A 14,290-nucleotide genomic window follows, 5' to 3' on the forward strand; every position below is an offset into this window, starting at 1 on the left:
GACATTATAACCAATTGTACTCTTGCATAATACTTTTTGCTGCCACTAAGCAGAATAAAGACATGTAACATTGTAGTAGGAAAAGAAATAATTTGAGGCAAACAGTGGATTTCTTGTTTCTAAAACTATCTACTCAAGGATTCCACTGTTAAGAGTATTCCAGTCTTGGGGCCCCCCGGGTGGCTCAGTCGGTTAAGCTTCTGCCTTTGGCTCAGGTCATCATCTCAGGGTCCTGCATCAGGCTCCTTGCTCAGTGGGGAGTCTGCTTCTCCCTCTCCCTCTGCTCCTCCCCTGCTTATGCATGCAAATGCACGTGCACTCTCTCTCTCTCTCTCTGTCAAATAAATAAAATCTTAAAAAAACAGAAAAGGACGATGAAGGGACAAAAACAATTGGTGCTAGATGCCAACGTAACATTATGAATAATGTCAATGCCTATGTACATGAGTGCCAATTTGATTGATGCTGAAAAATGAATGTCGTAACATTTTTATATTTAGAAAATTCACCTATTAAAGGACCTATCAAAGGGTTTTCTTTGATTACTGATTGTTGCTGAGACCTATTGCTGGAGAACCAACCAATACAATGAACTTTGGTTTGCCTCAGAGACAGATCCAAGACTATAAAAGAAATAGGAATGACTCAAGCTTATGCTTTCTTTTGAAGACTAAGAGTCCTGGATAGAAGGGCCAAGCTGAGAATGGCAGGTGCGGGGCAGGGCAAGCTGGGAGGCCAAATTCAGCCAGTTAAATGGTGATTAATTTCACTGTCACCTTTGACCAATCCATTTCCAAACCAAATATCTATTATGAATTCGTTTATCCATTCAATAACCATTCCCTGGATGTATACTGCGTACGAGGCCATGTGCTAGGCACTGGAGATTTAATAGCACTGAATTAGGGGCCAGAGGCCTTAAATCTAGTCCTCAATCTAATGTTAACCAGTTGTGTAAAATGGGCCAATGCTGCTTTATGAGCTAGGTTTTTTTGTTTTTCTGTTTTTTTAAAGATTTTATTTATTTATTTGACAGAGAGAGACACAGTGAGAGAGGGAACACAAGCAGAGGGAGTGGGAGAGGGAGAAGCAGGCTTCCCGCGGAGCAGGGAGCCCGATCCCAAGACCTTGGGATCATGACCTGAGCCGAAGGCAGACGCTTAAGGACTGAGCCACCCAGGCGCCCCTATGAGCTAGGTTTTAAATTCACAAATGTTCTCTCTCCATTCTAATACAATTCTGTGAGTATGCCTCTTGAGTGTTCTTGGCCCAAATCAGGAGAATCTGTTTCTTCTAAGGCAGTGACTGAAAGGTTCAGAATTCTGGGGCACGTGGGTGGCTCAGTCAGTTAAGCATCTGACTCTTGGTTTTGGCTCAGGTCATGCTCCCTTGGGTAAGTCTTGGCCTCAGACAAAGAGATCTGCTTTGCTCTTTAATACCTAAAATGATTAAGAATAATGACCTCTGGGGCGCCTGGGTGGCTCAGTCGTTAAGTGTCTGCCTTCGGCTCAGGTCACGATCCCAGGGTCCTGGGATCGAGCCCTACATCGGGCTCCCTGCTCCGCGGGAGGTCTGCTTCTCCCTCTCCCGCTCCCGCTGCTTGTGTTCCCTCTCTCGCTGTGTCTCTCTCTGTCACATAAATAAATAAAATCTTTTTTTTAAAAAAAAGAATAATGACCTCTGAAAAAGAAAAAGAAAAAAACCTCTGATATCCAAAACTAATCTGATATTCACGATTAGACGTCAATATTTTTACACACTCATCTAATACAGCCAGGCCGTTTTTTTCTCCTGTTGGATATAAACAAACTGACAGAACACCAGTCTCAAACAAGGTTTCTCTGAGATCATGATAAAATTAAACAAAACAAGGCCACTTCATAATTCTGATTAAGCACAAACAAAAACAAGGTCACTGTGCCATCCACAAAACACCCAATCAGAAAAGTAGCCTAGCTTGCTGACAGCATCCAACCTAAACTTCTGCTTCCTTAGACTCCCCACTAACTCAGCAACTGAAGCCCAAATCCTATAATATATTCTTTCTAACACTCTCTTACTGAGGGTACCCCATGGTTCCCTGCAATAAGTGATAAACCCAACTTATTTAACTAAGTGTGCTTTCAGTGGTCTTTGGCTAAGGGGCACTGACACCTCCAAATACATCTTTTCCTCTCTCATCTGGAGCACCAAGAGACAGGCTGATAGAAATATTACAAAGGTACAAGCGTACAAAAATTCTCATTACACACAGTAAGCTACAAAGACTTGGCAGAATGACCCTGCACTCCAGTTGTCCCTTTTGTATCTTTTATTTAATTATCTCTTGGAAACGGAATCTCCCAAACCTGATCCATAAAAAGAAGAAACTGGACTAGAAGGGAATTTCCCAAACCGTGCTCTTTGGGAAACCACTGTCCCTTCACATGCTGATAGATGTTTCCAGAAAGGATTCTGTGGAAAAACAAGTCTGAGACGCTCTGCATTCTAGAGTAAATCCCCTGGTATAGCTCCAGTCCTAGTTCTATAAGCTACTTTGAGAGACTATTAAACCTCTCTTTACTTAAATCTCAGTTCCTTATCTGCAGAATAATTCTTAGAATATGCCCTGCCCATTCCCCATTGTTGGAGAGCAAATGCAAAACATGACGAGTATTTCAAAAACAGGAGAGCCCTCTGTTCAGGCAAGACACGGAGGCAGCACTGAATCTGCTGAAGAGATCCTTTAGGGCCAAAGCCTAGTCCAGAAATCAGGCCGAGAGGATGCATATGTGTCCTAGAACTAGCGTACTGAGGAAGGAGAGGCTGAGTCTTGTCCAGGGCTATGGCTGGGTGACAAACCACCTGAAAACTTGCAAAAAACAGCCATTAATTATATACATGGATTTTGTAGGTCAGAAGTTTGAATAGGGGATCATGCGAACAGCTTGTCTCTGCTCTAAAACGTCTGGGACTTCAGCTGGGGAAGTCTCAAATCCGGGAGTGACTCCATGACAGAGAGCTCCATTTATTTATCTTGAAGTCTTCCTCACTTCTCTGTCTGGTAGTTGAGGCTGGCTATTAGCTGAAACACTTACACATAGCTTCTTCATGTGGTCTCTCCACGTGGACACATCTGAGCTTCTTCACAGCATGGTGGCTGGGCTCTAAGAGAGCGAGAGGAAAGCGGATGGCGCACTTGTGGTCTATCCGAGAAGCCACATAATGTCACTTCTGCCATACTTTAATGGTTAAGGAAGTCACAAAGGTCCATCCAGTTCAAGAGGAAGGGACACAGACCCTACCACCCAATACAGGGAGTGTCAAGGGCACACTCTAAGAAGAGCATGTGGGATGGGAGACATTGTTGTGGCCATCTCTGGAAAATACAGCCACCTTCTCTGGGGCAGATGCAAAGTCAGTGAAGGAATATGGGTTCTTAGAGCCCAGCTGGAGGAAGAAGTAGAAGAAGAAATCAAGACTTTTCTCAGATTTTAAGCCTAGGTGGAAAAAAGAATAACCAACAAATAGGAAAGTTTGAGTCAGAGCTAGTTTAGGGGGAAAGATTATTTCAAAAGATGTTCCCGGTAGCTCGGCCCTTTGAATTTGGACATCTGAGCCTGTTTACTGGCAGAGATAATGGAGCCAAGAGGAAGGGTAAAGATAGAAAATGGAAGAGGGAAAATTCACAGGGCAAGATTCTGGAGGAGACAGATATGACCAAAATACTTGGTGGAGGTTTAATTTCACAGGGAGAAACTCTATTTTTCTGCAACAGGAAGAAATAAAAAGAGAAGATGGGAGAAATAGAGCAGAACTCAGAGACAGACAAGACATTGTGAAGTGGAGAGGAGGGAAAACATGGTAGAATGGCCTATTTTCTAGGGGTAGTAAGAGGTAAGAAAATCTATTGGAACTAAGATGAGATGTCTTAAGGTCCATAAGGAGTAGTAATGACCAGGCAAGACACCAAATAGGACCTCTATAAGATATGACTCAAGTATTTCTTACTTTTGAAAGAAGTTGAAGGACTGGAAAAACTACAATTACTGTTGATGCCGGATGAGGGATATGTGGCAATGTATTATACTGTTCTCGCTAGTTATATGTATATTTGAAATTTTCATAGTAAAATATTTATTTATTCACTTACTTATTTTTAAGTAGGCCCCATGCCCCGAGTGGAGCCCAGCACGGAGCTTGAACTTAAAACCCTGAGATCACGACCTGAGCCGAAATCAAGAGTCAGACGCTTAACCAACCGAGCCACCCAGGTGCCCAGTATACTTATCTGTTTTTTTAAAAGAAACTAATAAAATTTCATTCTTACTTGTGTGTTGTCAATAAAAATGTTTCCCCTAGGTCAATGGCTCTCAACAAGAGAAAGGATTTTCTCTTTGTCTTATACATATTAGTGTCCCATACAAAAGTACAATCAATTCAAATGTACCCATAAAATCCTTTGCCTAATGCTTTTTTAAAATGCCAGTCACATACCTCAGTCAAGTTCTGAAATAATTTTGCTTATTTCACCTAAGAGCACATTATTACTTTTTGTTGAAGTAAAAAAATTTTCTTTTTATTACCGTCATTATTATTTCTTCTTTTTTTTTTTTAAAGATTTAATTGACAGAGATAGAGACAGCGAGAGAGGGAACACAAGCAGGGGGAGTGGGAGAGGGAGAAGCAGGCTTCCCACCGAGCAGGGAGCCCGATGTGGGGCTCGATCCCAGGACTCTGGGATCATGACCTGAGCCAAAGGCCGTGGCTTAACCAACTGAGCCACCCAGGCGCCCCTATTATTTCTTTTTATTATTTAAATTCTTTTTAAAGATTTTATTTATTTGAGCGAGCGAGCTAGAGAGAGAGAGAGAAAGAGAGAGAGAGAGCTCGAGCACGGGGCAGGGGAGGGAGAGGGAGAAGCAGACTCCCCACTGAGCAGGGAGCCCAACATGGGGTTCAATCCCAGGACCCCAGGACCCCAGGACCATGACCTGAGTCGAAGCAGATGCTTGAGTGAGCCACCCAGGCGCCCCTCTTTTTATTGTTATTATTACTTAAGACAAGTTGGTTGCACATTGACTTCTATTCTACCCTCTCTGCAGCCGTACCCAAGTGAAGAATATTATAGGGCTTCTACTCTTGCTAGATTTCTTCCTGGCACTGGAGAAACATTGAGCTGGCAAAATAAATAGCTCAAATCTCAGAAACATATTAGAGTGATAAGGAATCCTGTATGCTTGAGAGCTCTAATCATCAGCTCATTTATATTCTTGGGGATTGAAGGAAACATATTAAGAAAAGATATTCTTGCCCTGTACAAAACTGTCACAGTCAGCTGGCAAGAAAGATTGAAGACTAAAGAAGTACCCATGAAACAGCCCCTTGGTTTCCCGAAGCATGTCAGCAACACCCAGAATTCATCAAGTTCATGGTTCCACATCTTGGATTGTGAAAAGTGCCGAGGCAATGTGCATGATTTTGACCTTTAGTCAGTATCTCTTTTCTGCATTATATTAGGAATAATGAGTTGTCATAAACAGCATGTGGCTCAAGCCAAACTCTGAGAAAATTGCTGATGGGTTTTAGAAATTTGACTGCAAGCAACTCAAAACCTTCAGATGATTTTTTGACATACTGCAAGTATCTTAAAAGTAGAGTAGCCTAGCTTTCTAACTTTAGCTCTCACCAAACTAACCATATGATGACCAGACTCCCGCTCAGGTAAGAAATGCTAGAATGAAGAACATAAGTAATACAGTGGATGAAAAAAGACCTGAACAGGATAGAAGGAGAGGGAGAGAGAGCCAGAGAGATTAATGAAAGGGAAGACTCAAAAGCATGTACTCGAAGTATGAGGGGTGGAAGACGTCATGCACCCCTTGCTAAGGGATCGAAGTATTTCTTTCATATCAGGACAGCAATGCAAAGACAGAAGACAGGAAATGTTTCAGTCAGATACGTTTGGCTAGGCAAAATAATGTCTAACTTCACTCTCAATGGCCTTTGACAGTAACTGGAAGAATGCAAAAGAAAAATTACTGATTTCAAATGACAGCACCTTCTGACACCATTCCTCCCTTGATTGACATTAATCATGAGTTACTGTCCATAAAGACATTTTTATTTAATGAAGAAAGAAGGCATATGCCACCTTATGTTAGCATTTTACTAAACAGTAGTTCTGGGATTCATCTGCATGTACTGCAGACTCTGTCTGGAGCACTGAGCCGGATTGCGACACCTTTCGTAAAGAGGTTTAATACACGACAAATCAGGGAAAAGAGAAAGATTGAGAATGAGGCTGGAGTGAGACCCATGATGATTTCTTCTTCACGTTCCCTTGCTTCCTTAGTGGCTCTCAATTATCAGCCCAATGTCCATATACACTCAGTGGCAAGGGAAGAGTCAGCCCATCCTTTCCCTTTGGGTTTTAGTGAGCTCCCCAAAGAGCTAGTCGAAGAGTTGGTTTTGGACGGACCCCATGGAGATGCCACTCATGGTTCTGCCCTTGTCAAATTGTCCCAGGAGAAAGCCTTGTCCATGTCGAGGCACACCAGTACCACCACATAGCCCTGTACCCTCTGGACCTGTGCGACACAGACCCCATGGCCCCAGTATCGGAGGCAGGGCCTACGGTGGTCCAGCTCCAAGGCCTGACAGAGAATAACTCTTACGTTCAAAGAGCAAGGAGTAGGTGCAGACATTATTAACTCAGCAAAATTGATTCCAGGCCTTGAACATGAAGCAAATGTTGAAAGGCAAATATAACTTTTGTGTCCAGGCCTCCCTTGCATGGTAGACTGAATAATGCCCCTCCCTAAAGATGTCCATGACTTCATACAAAGAAGCTGTGGATGTTACCTTACATAACAAAAGAGATTTTGTTAAATTAAGAATCTTTTAAAAATTACTTTTTAAATTTATTTGTCAGAGGGAGAGAGAGGGAGAGAGAGCACAAGCAGGGGGAGCTGCAGGCAGAGGGAGAAGCAGGCTTCCCGCTGAGCAGGGAGCCTGATGATGCGCGGCTCGATCCCAGGATCCTGGGACCATGACCTGAGCCGAAGGCAGACACTTAACCGACTGAGCCACCCAGGCGCCCCTGAAATTAAGAATCTTGAGATGGGAAGACTCTCCTGGATTATCTGGATGTGCCCTTTCTATTCACAAGGATCCTTGTAAAAGGGACACAAGAGGAGTGAGTCAGAGTCAGAGAGAAAGAGATACGAAAGCAGAAGCAGGGGAACAGAGAGAAATTGGAAGATGCTACACTGCTGGCTTTGAAGATAAGGAAAGGAGCCATGAGCCAAACAATGCAGGTGACCTCTAGAAGCTGGAAAAGGCAAGGAAACAGATTCACCCCCAGAGCATCCAGAAGGAACACAGTCCTGCAAACCCATTTCGGACTTCTGACCTCCAGAACTGTAAGATAATAAATTCGTGTTGTTGTAAGTTACTAAATTTGTGGTAATTTGTTACAGAAGCCATAGGAAGCTAATATGTCAACAGCCTATGCAGACAAGATGAGATTGATTTACTCCTGGTCCCCAAATTATAACTTAAGTCCTATCTCACTTGTCACTAGAAGTCTAGGCTTTGTTTGACTTCCCTCCACAAATAAAAGGGAAGGTTTATTCCTTCTCGGAGTTTGCCCTGGTTGTTTCCCTCTGACTTAGTCCCCTCCTGGTTCAAAGCCACTCCTTCCCTCCACCCTTGGGGCCACTGAGGACCCTGCTGCGGGTCACTGTCCTCCCCCAGGATTCATTTACCCTGCATTCCCACATCACTCCCTTGTACTGCTCTGCCCAAAGCATGGTCCTGATCACCTTCCTTAATTTCCAAAGTGAAATGCAAGGCTGCAGCTTGTGGCAACCAGAAACTATTAATAAGAAATAATAAAACTACAAGTTGAGGGAGGTACAAAACAGAGGTAACTGTCTTAGGCTGGGTTCCCTAGAAGCAGAACCTAAGATGAGAATTCTTGGGCATGTGATTTCTTGGGAGAGAGAGAAGAGGAGTGAAGGAAGCAGGTTGGGGCAGAGGAAGGGGTGAAGTAATCATGAGGTCTCACTGGGAATTTCGCTTCAACCTAATCCCACAGGGAACGCTGGAGTACAACTGCCCCAGAGGACAGTAGTACTTTGAAGGCAAAGGAGCCGGCCTTGTGTACCTCTGCGTCAGTCAGTCACTGGCCATTGCCACTCAGCGGATAGGGTAACACAACTTCCCAGATGAGGAGACTCCCGTTCTGGTGAGGACAATTCTCCAGAGAAAGAGGCACCTGTGAACCGTTGGCACACCACACTCACAGCAGGTACAGAATGGGGCACAGGCCCTTAAAGAGACAGGGATCTGAGTGGGTACCAGCAGCATCCATCACAATGACTAAAACAGAGCTCACAACCGGTCCCAGAAGAGCAAGTCAGGTGCTTGACAGAGTTAACCATATTCATCCTTTTTCCACTTTCTTTCCACTCCACCAACAAAAATGTCTTTGCGCTGGCTCCTCTCCCTGGAGTCAGAGGTCCCAGAGACATTTCTTTCTTGCTTAAAGACATCACCCAATCCTGTTTCAATTCCAGGAGTTTCCAAGATGATTGACAGCCCTATTCCCCAATCTTGATCCTAGGACTCCAAGAAGACACTGGAAGACAAAAGCTCCACATTAGTACATTTGGCCAAGTCCGACTTACATAAAATTGAGTAATATGCATGGATGGCACCAACAGTCCAATCTAAGTTGAGCCAACGTGAGTAGCAGGGTTCATTTCCCTTTTACAGCCTTTCACTCCTCCTTGGGGAGGTGAAGGTTAGTCCTCCACTTTATTCCTGCCATACACAAACATCTCCATGAGAATAAGAATTAACATGCAGGCACTGAAATCTATAAGCCCCTTCTTAGGGAAGAACGAATCACCAAGAAGTGTTATTCATCCTGTAGGTGGCAACCCATTAGTAGTCCTGAGGAAAAAAACTAATGAAAAGGGGTAGATCAGAAAGATCAAAATTCATTTCAAATAACAAATGTACATATTGCTTCATGGAGCAAGTCTTTGTTTCAGTTATACCTTCATATATATATGTATATTCAAACATTTGGATGTTTAGAGTCATGACATATTTCTTATGGGCAGGAATCAAAAAAAAGTTGGGGGGTGCCTGGGTGGCATGGTCCACTGAGCATCCGACTCTGGGTTTCAGCTCAGCTCATGATTTTGGGGTCATGGGATGGAGCCCTGAGTCAGGCTCTGTGCTCAGCAGGGAGTCTGCTTGAGATTCTCTCCCCCCGCCCCTCCAACTCACGTGCATGCTCTCTCTCTAAAATAAATAAATAAGTCTTTAAAAAAAAAGTTGGGGGGAAGAAAACCCTCACCAATTTAAACACTCATTCTAATATAGGCTTCTTGATGTCACTGGAGGTTTAGAAATCTCCATTTCTTGTTGTGGGTTTTATTTCATGGCTATGAAAGAGAAAGATCCATTTGGGTATTTATTTTCCCCAAAATGACACAACTCTCAACTCCATTCCACATCCTAAAGGTGAACAGAGCTCTACTTCTCTACAAAGGCTGCTTAAAGCTTTGAAATTATAACATTATGGGTTCAAGTGGGTAGAATTATGTCCCCTAAAAAGATATGCTCAAGTTCTAACTCCCAGTACCTGTGACTGTGACTTTATTTGGAAATACAGTCTTTGCAGATGTAATCAAGTTAAAGTGGGGTCATAATGGATTAGGGTGGACCTCAATTCAGTGACTGGTATCCTTACATAACAAGAGGGAAATGTGGACACAGAGACACATAGGGAGGACACCAGGGGACTACAGAGGCAGATATTGGAGTAATGTGTCTACAAGGCAGAGAATGCCCAGGATTGCTGGCAACAACCAGAAGCTAGGAAGTGGCAGAGAAAGATTCTTCCCTAGAGCCCTGAGAGAAAGCTGGCCCTGCTGACACCTTGATGTTGGACTTCTGGCCTCCAGGACTGTGAGAGAGTAAGTTTCCATTGTCTTAAGCCACTCAGTTTCTGGTAATTTTTTATGGCAGTCCTAGGTAATTAATACATGGCTTCTCCTACTTCCATCCTCAGCACTGAATTTTCGAAGATCTTAGGAAATATTTACATGTATCTGCTTGAATATTCATAAAACATCTCTGAAAAGAAACTGACAACACTGGATGCCTTTGAGAAATGAAATGGATACCTGCAGGATAAGGCAGAAAGACTTTTTACTATAATACCCTTTTGGATTTTAAAGATTTTATTTATTTATTTATTTATTTATTGGGAAAGAAAGAGTGGGGGGCAGGGACAGAGAGAGAGAGAAAGAGAGAGAATCTCAAGCAGAGTCCGTACTGAGCTTGGGCTCCACGTGGGGCTTGATCTCATGACCCTGAGACTGTGACCTGAGCCAAAATCAAGAGTCGGACACTTAACCAACTGAGCCACCCACGTGCCCCACCCTTCTGAATTTTAAAGATTTTTTTTTTTTTTTTTTTTGGAGAGAGCGAGAGAGAGGACAAAAGCAGGATGAGGAGCAGAGGGAGAAGCAGACTCCCCACTGAGTAGGGAGCCTGATGCCGGGCTCTATCCCGGGACTCCAGGATCATGACCTGAGCCAAAGGGAGCCACTCAGCTGACTGAGGCACCCAGCCGTTCCCCCCACACACCCTTCTGACTTTTAAACCTTGTGATACGTAGGGCGCCTGGGTGGCTCAGTCGGTTAAGCGCCTGCCTTCGGCTCGGGTCATGGTCCTGCTGGGGTCCTGGGATCGAGCCCCAGGTCGGGCTCCCCACTCAGTGGGGAGTCTGCTTCCCCCTCTGCCTCTGCCCCTCCCCCTGGCCCTTCTCTCTCTCTCTCAAATAAATAAAATCTTTTATTTATTTATTTATTTTTTAAAGATTTTATTTATTTATTTGACAGAGAGAGACACAGCGAGAGAGGGAACACAAGCAGGCAGGGTGGGAGAGGGAGAAGCAGGCTTCCCGCAGAGCAGGGAGCCCGACGCGGGGCTCGATCCCAGGACCCCAGGACCATGACCCGAGCCGAAGGCAGGCGCTTAACGACTGAGCCACCCAGGCGCCCCTAAATAAAATCTTTTAAAAAAAGGACAAAATAAAAATTTAGAAAATTTATGACTCAAACTTGACCTACCTGGGATATTTCCTCTCTTCTCCCACAGATCACTGCTGATGGAAACCCACTGCATCTTCTTAAGCAAAAGGGTAAAGTCTTGGGGTGCCTGGATGGCTCAGTCAGTTGGATGTCTGCCTTCAGCTTGGGTCATGATCCCATGGTCCTGGGATCAAGCCCTGTGTCCAGCTCTCTGCTTGGCAGGGGGCCTGCTTCTCTCTCTCCCTCTGCTGCTCCCCCGCTTATGCTCTCTCTCTCTGTCAGATAGATAAATAAAATCTTTAAAAAAAGAAAAAAACAAAACAAAAGGGTAAAGTCTTAAGAAGATGGATCTCCCTCTTTCACAGAGAACCCATGGTTCATGCCATTTCCCTTTTGTACCACAAACACAGGAAGGTTAACTGTCCAGTCTTTTTTTTTTTTTTAAGGTTTATTTATTTGAGAGAGAGAGAGAGAGAGAGCAAGCATGAGCACGGGGAGGGGCAAAGGGAGAGGGAGAGAGAGAATCCTCAAGCAGACTCCATCCATGCTGAGTGCAGAGCCCGACACGGGGCTCGATCTCATGACCCTGACATCATGACCTGAGCCGAAACCAAGAGGCAGATGCTTAACCCACTGAGCCACCCAGGTGCCCCCAAATGTCCAGTCTTATCCTGAAATATCTTTAGTCATCTGCCTCTCTCTTCCAAGCTATTTCCACGAGGATAGAAAGGTGGTACAATGCTGGCAGCTGAAATAATGTTGCTCTCCATGATATCCCTTAATTACTGACTTAAATGAAGAGCCATTGTTACACTTCCTCATTTAAAGACATATGAGCAGATAATTCACATGGATGACTTAAGAAGAACAAACTCATCAGACAGTTTGAGACTGAATCCAACAAGGTATATGTAGTGAATTATATAATTTGAAGTGTTGGACAAAATGGGCCTGAGGGTCTTTCAACATCAAAGCCTCCAGTGGAGAGGGATGCAGTGTAACTCAGGCCCTTCAGCAAAACACTCCTGTAAGACAACTCTACACAATATTGGTGATCAATGCATATTTTATGAATCGAATCAAATTAAAAGGCTAAAATGAAGAATGAGAAGAGTCTTTAGAATTCTCAAGCATGTTTCCTCTGTAATGCTCTAAAAATGAGCACCAGGCTCTCTGGGTTGGAATACTGACTTAACTTTGCCATGATTTTTCTATGCTTCAATTTCCTCACCTGAAAAATAGAGTAATCATATCTGTCTCTTAGGGGTTGTTGTGGAGATCAATCGAGGTTCAGTATATGTAGTAGCTGCAGTTGGGGCTCTGCCTGGCTCCATGCGGGGCTCGATCTTCTTTCAGCTGGATTCCCAGCTGAAAAGAATGTTGGCTACCCCAGCTGCCCTCCTCTGCAGAACTGCCCTGGGTTGAGTAGCCATCTCCTCCTTGAAGTTAGCCCCTACCCCATGGCCCACAGCCAATGACCAACTGATATGGAGTGCAAAAGAGACCCTCTCCTCTCCAGGCAGGAATGACTCAAAGGTATGCCTTGCATTTCAGAGCCTCTCTTTAAGGAAGGGAGATCACTTCCTTGTTTAGCTTCCCTCACTCCTTTCCCTTCTTGCTTTCCCCCCTTCTCACAGGTTATTCCTGAAGAACACTCCTGCAATACATCCCATACACCTGACTTTCTGCCTCAGGCTCCACTTCTAAGGAACCCAAGCTAAGAGAGGAGGCAAAGAGCTTCAAAGTTAAGTGTATAAAGAGTCAATCATTTTCACTGTTATTACTTAATCATTCAAATTTAGGGCAAGCACAAAAATCAAAGGACCTCTGACATGCTCTAATCCAACCCAAAGGCTTACATAGCAAAGTGGCAATATAAAACCCCAAAAGAAAGAAAATTACTTGAGCGAGCTTACTCCCAGTGTAATGCTGAGGACATAAATCAGGAGCCAGAAAGAGCTAGACTAGCCCCACTTAATTTTTTTAAGACTAGAGACCCTGGGGGCACCTGGGTGGCTCAGTCGGTTGGGCGTCTGCCTTTGGCTCGGGTCATGATCCCAGGATCCTGAGATGGAGCCCTGTGTCAGGCTCCCTGCTCAGCGGGGAGCCTGCTTCTCCCTCTGTCTGCCGCTCCCCTGCTTGAGCTTTCTCTCTCTCTGTCAAATAAATAAAATCTTTAAAAAAAAAAATAAGACTAGAGACCCTGTGGTATAACGCCTAAAATTAATATTATGTGCTGCTTTGACATCTGGTAAAACCAGGAAGTGGCTGACATGCAAGTTCGTCTCCCCACTCTGCTATGGAGGATAATGTCCTCCAGCCAAACAATTCTCCTTCTACAGGGATTGAGCACAGCTCCTGCGTATCCCTGAGTGGTGGGTTGCCGTTCCCTGCCAGCCTTTAGAACTATCCAAATGAGCCAGTCACATACTCCCACAGGAACGAGGAGTCACCTCACCCTCTTGATACCATAAAGCCTGCCTCTCACAGCCCCTGGTTGTTCATTCTGCTCCTGAATGCAATCCCCATGTAACCCTACATGGCATGTGGTATTCTCCTCCCCCAGACTGTGAGTATATGTGACCAATAAACTGTTGTCCATCTCATCTACCCAGTGGCGGGTGTTGTGTGTTCAGCCATCCCCAGAACCCTAGGTTGGAAATTCCTCCATCACCAGTGGGGTGAAATGGAGGCAATTAAAACAGACCCTTATTATCAGGGCTTGTAAGAATTCTTACAGTTTTTTAAACTTTGCCATTGTTTTGTTGGGCAAATGGAGAATTTTATATTTTCATATATGAAATCGAAAAAAGGTGTGTGTGTGTGTGTGTGTGTGTAAAAGAAAGAAAGAAGGAAAGAAGGAAAGATGGATACCTGGGTGGCTCAGTTGGTTAAGCATCTGCCTTCGGCTCAGGTCATGATCCTGAGTCCTGGGATTGAGTCCCATGTCGGCTCCCCTGCTCAGCAGGGAGTCTGCTTCTCCCTTTGTCCCTCACCCCGCTTGTATTCTCACTCCCTCTGTCTCTCAAATAAATAAATAAATAAAATCTTGAAAAAGAAAGGAAGGAAGGAAGGAAAGAGAAAGAAAGAAAGAAAGAAAGAAAGAAAGAAAGAAAGAAAGAAAGAAAGAAAGAAAGAAAGAAAAGAAAAGAAAAGAAAGAAAAGAAAGAAAAGAAAGAAAAGAAAGAAAAGAA

The sequence above is a fragment of the Callorhinus ursinus genome, unplaced genomic scaffold (genome assembly GCF_003265705.2).
Source record: "Callorhinus ursinus isolate GAN/ISIS: 27379988/994484 unplaced genomic scaffold, GSC_fseal_2.0 scaffold16, whole genome shotgun sequence".
Taxonomy (NCBI): Eukaryota; Metazoa; Chordata; class Mammalia; order Carnivora; family Otariidae; genus Callorhinus; species Callorhinus ursinus.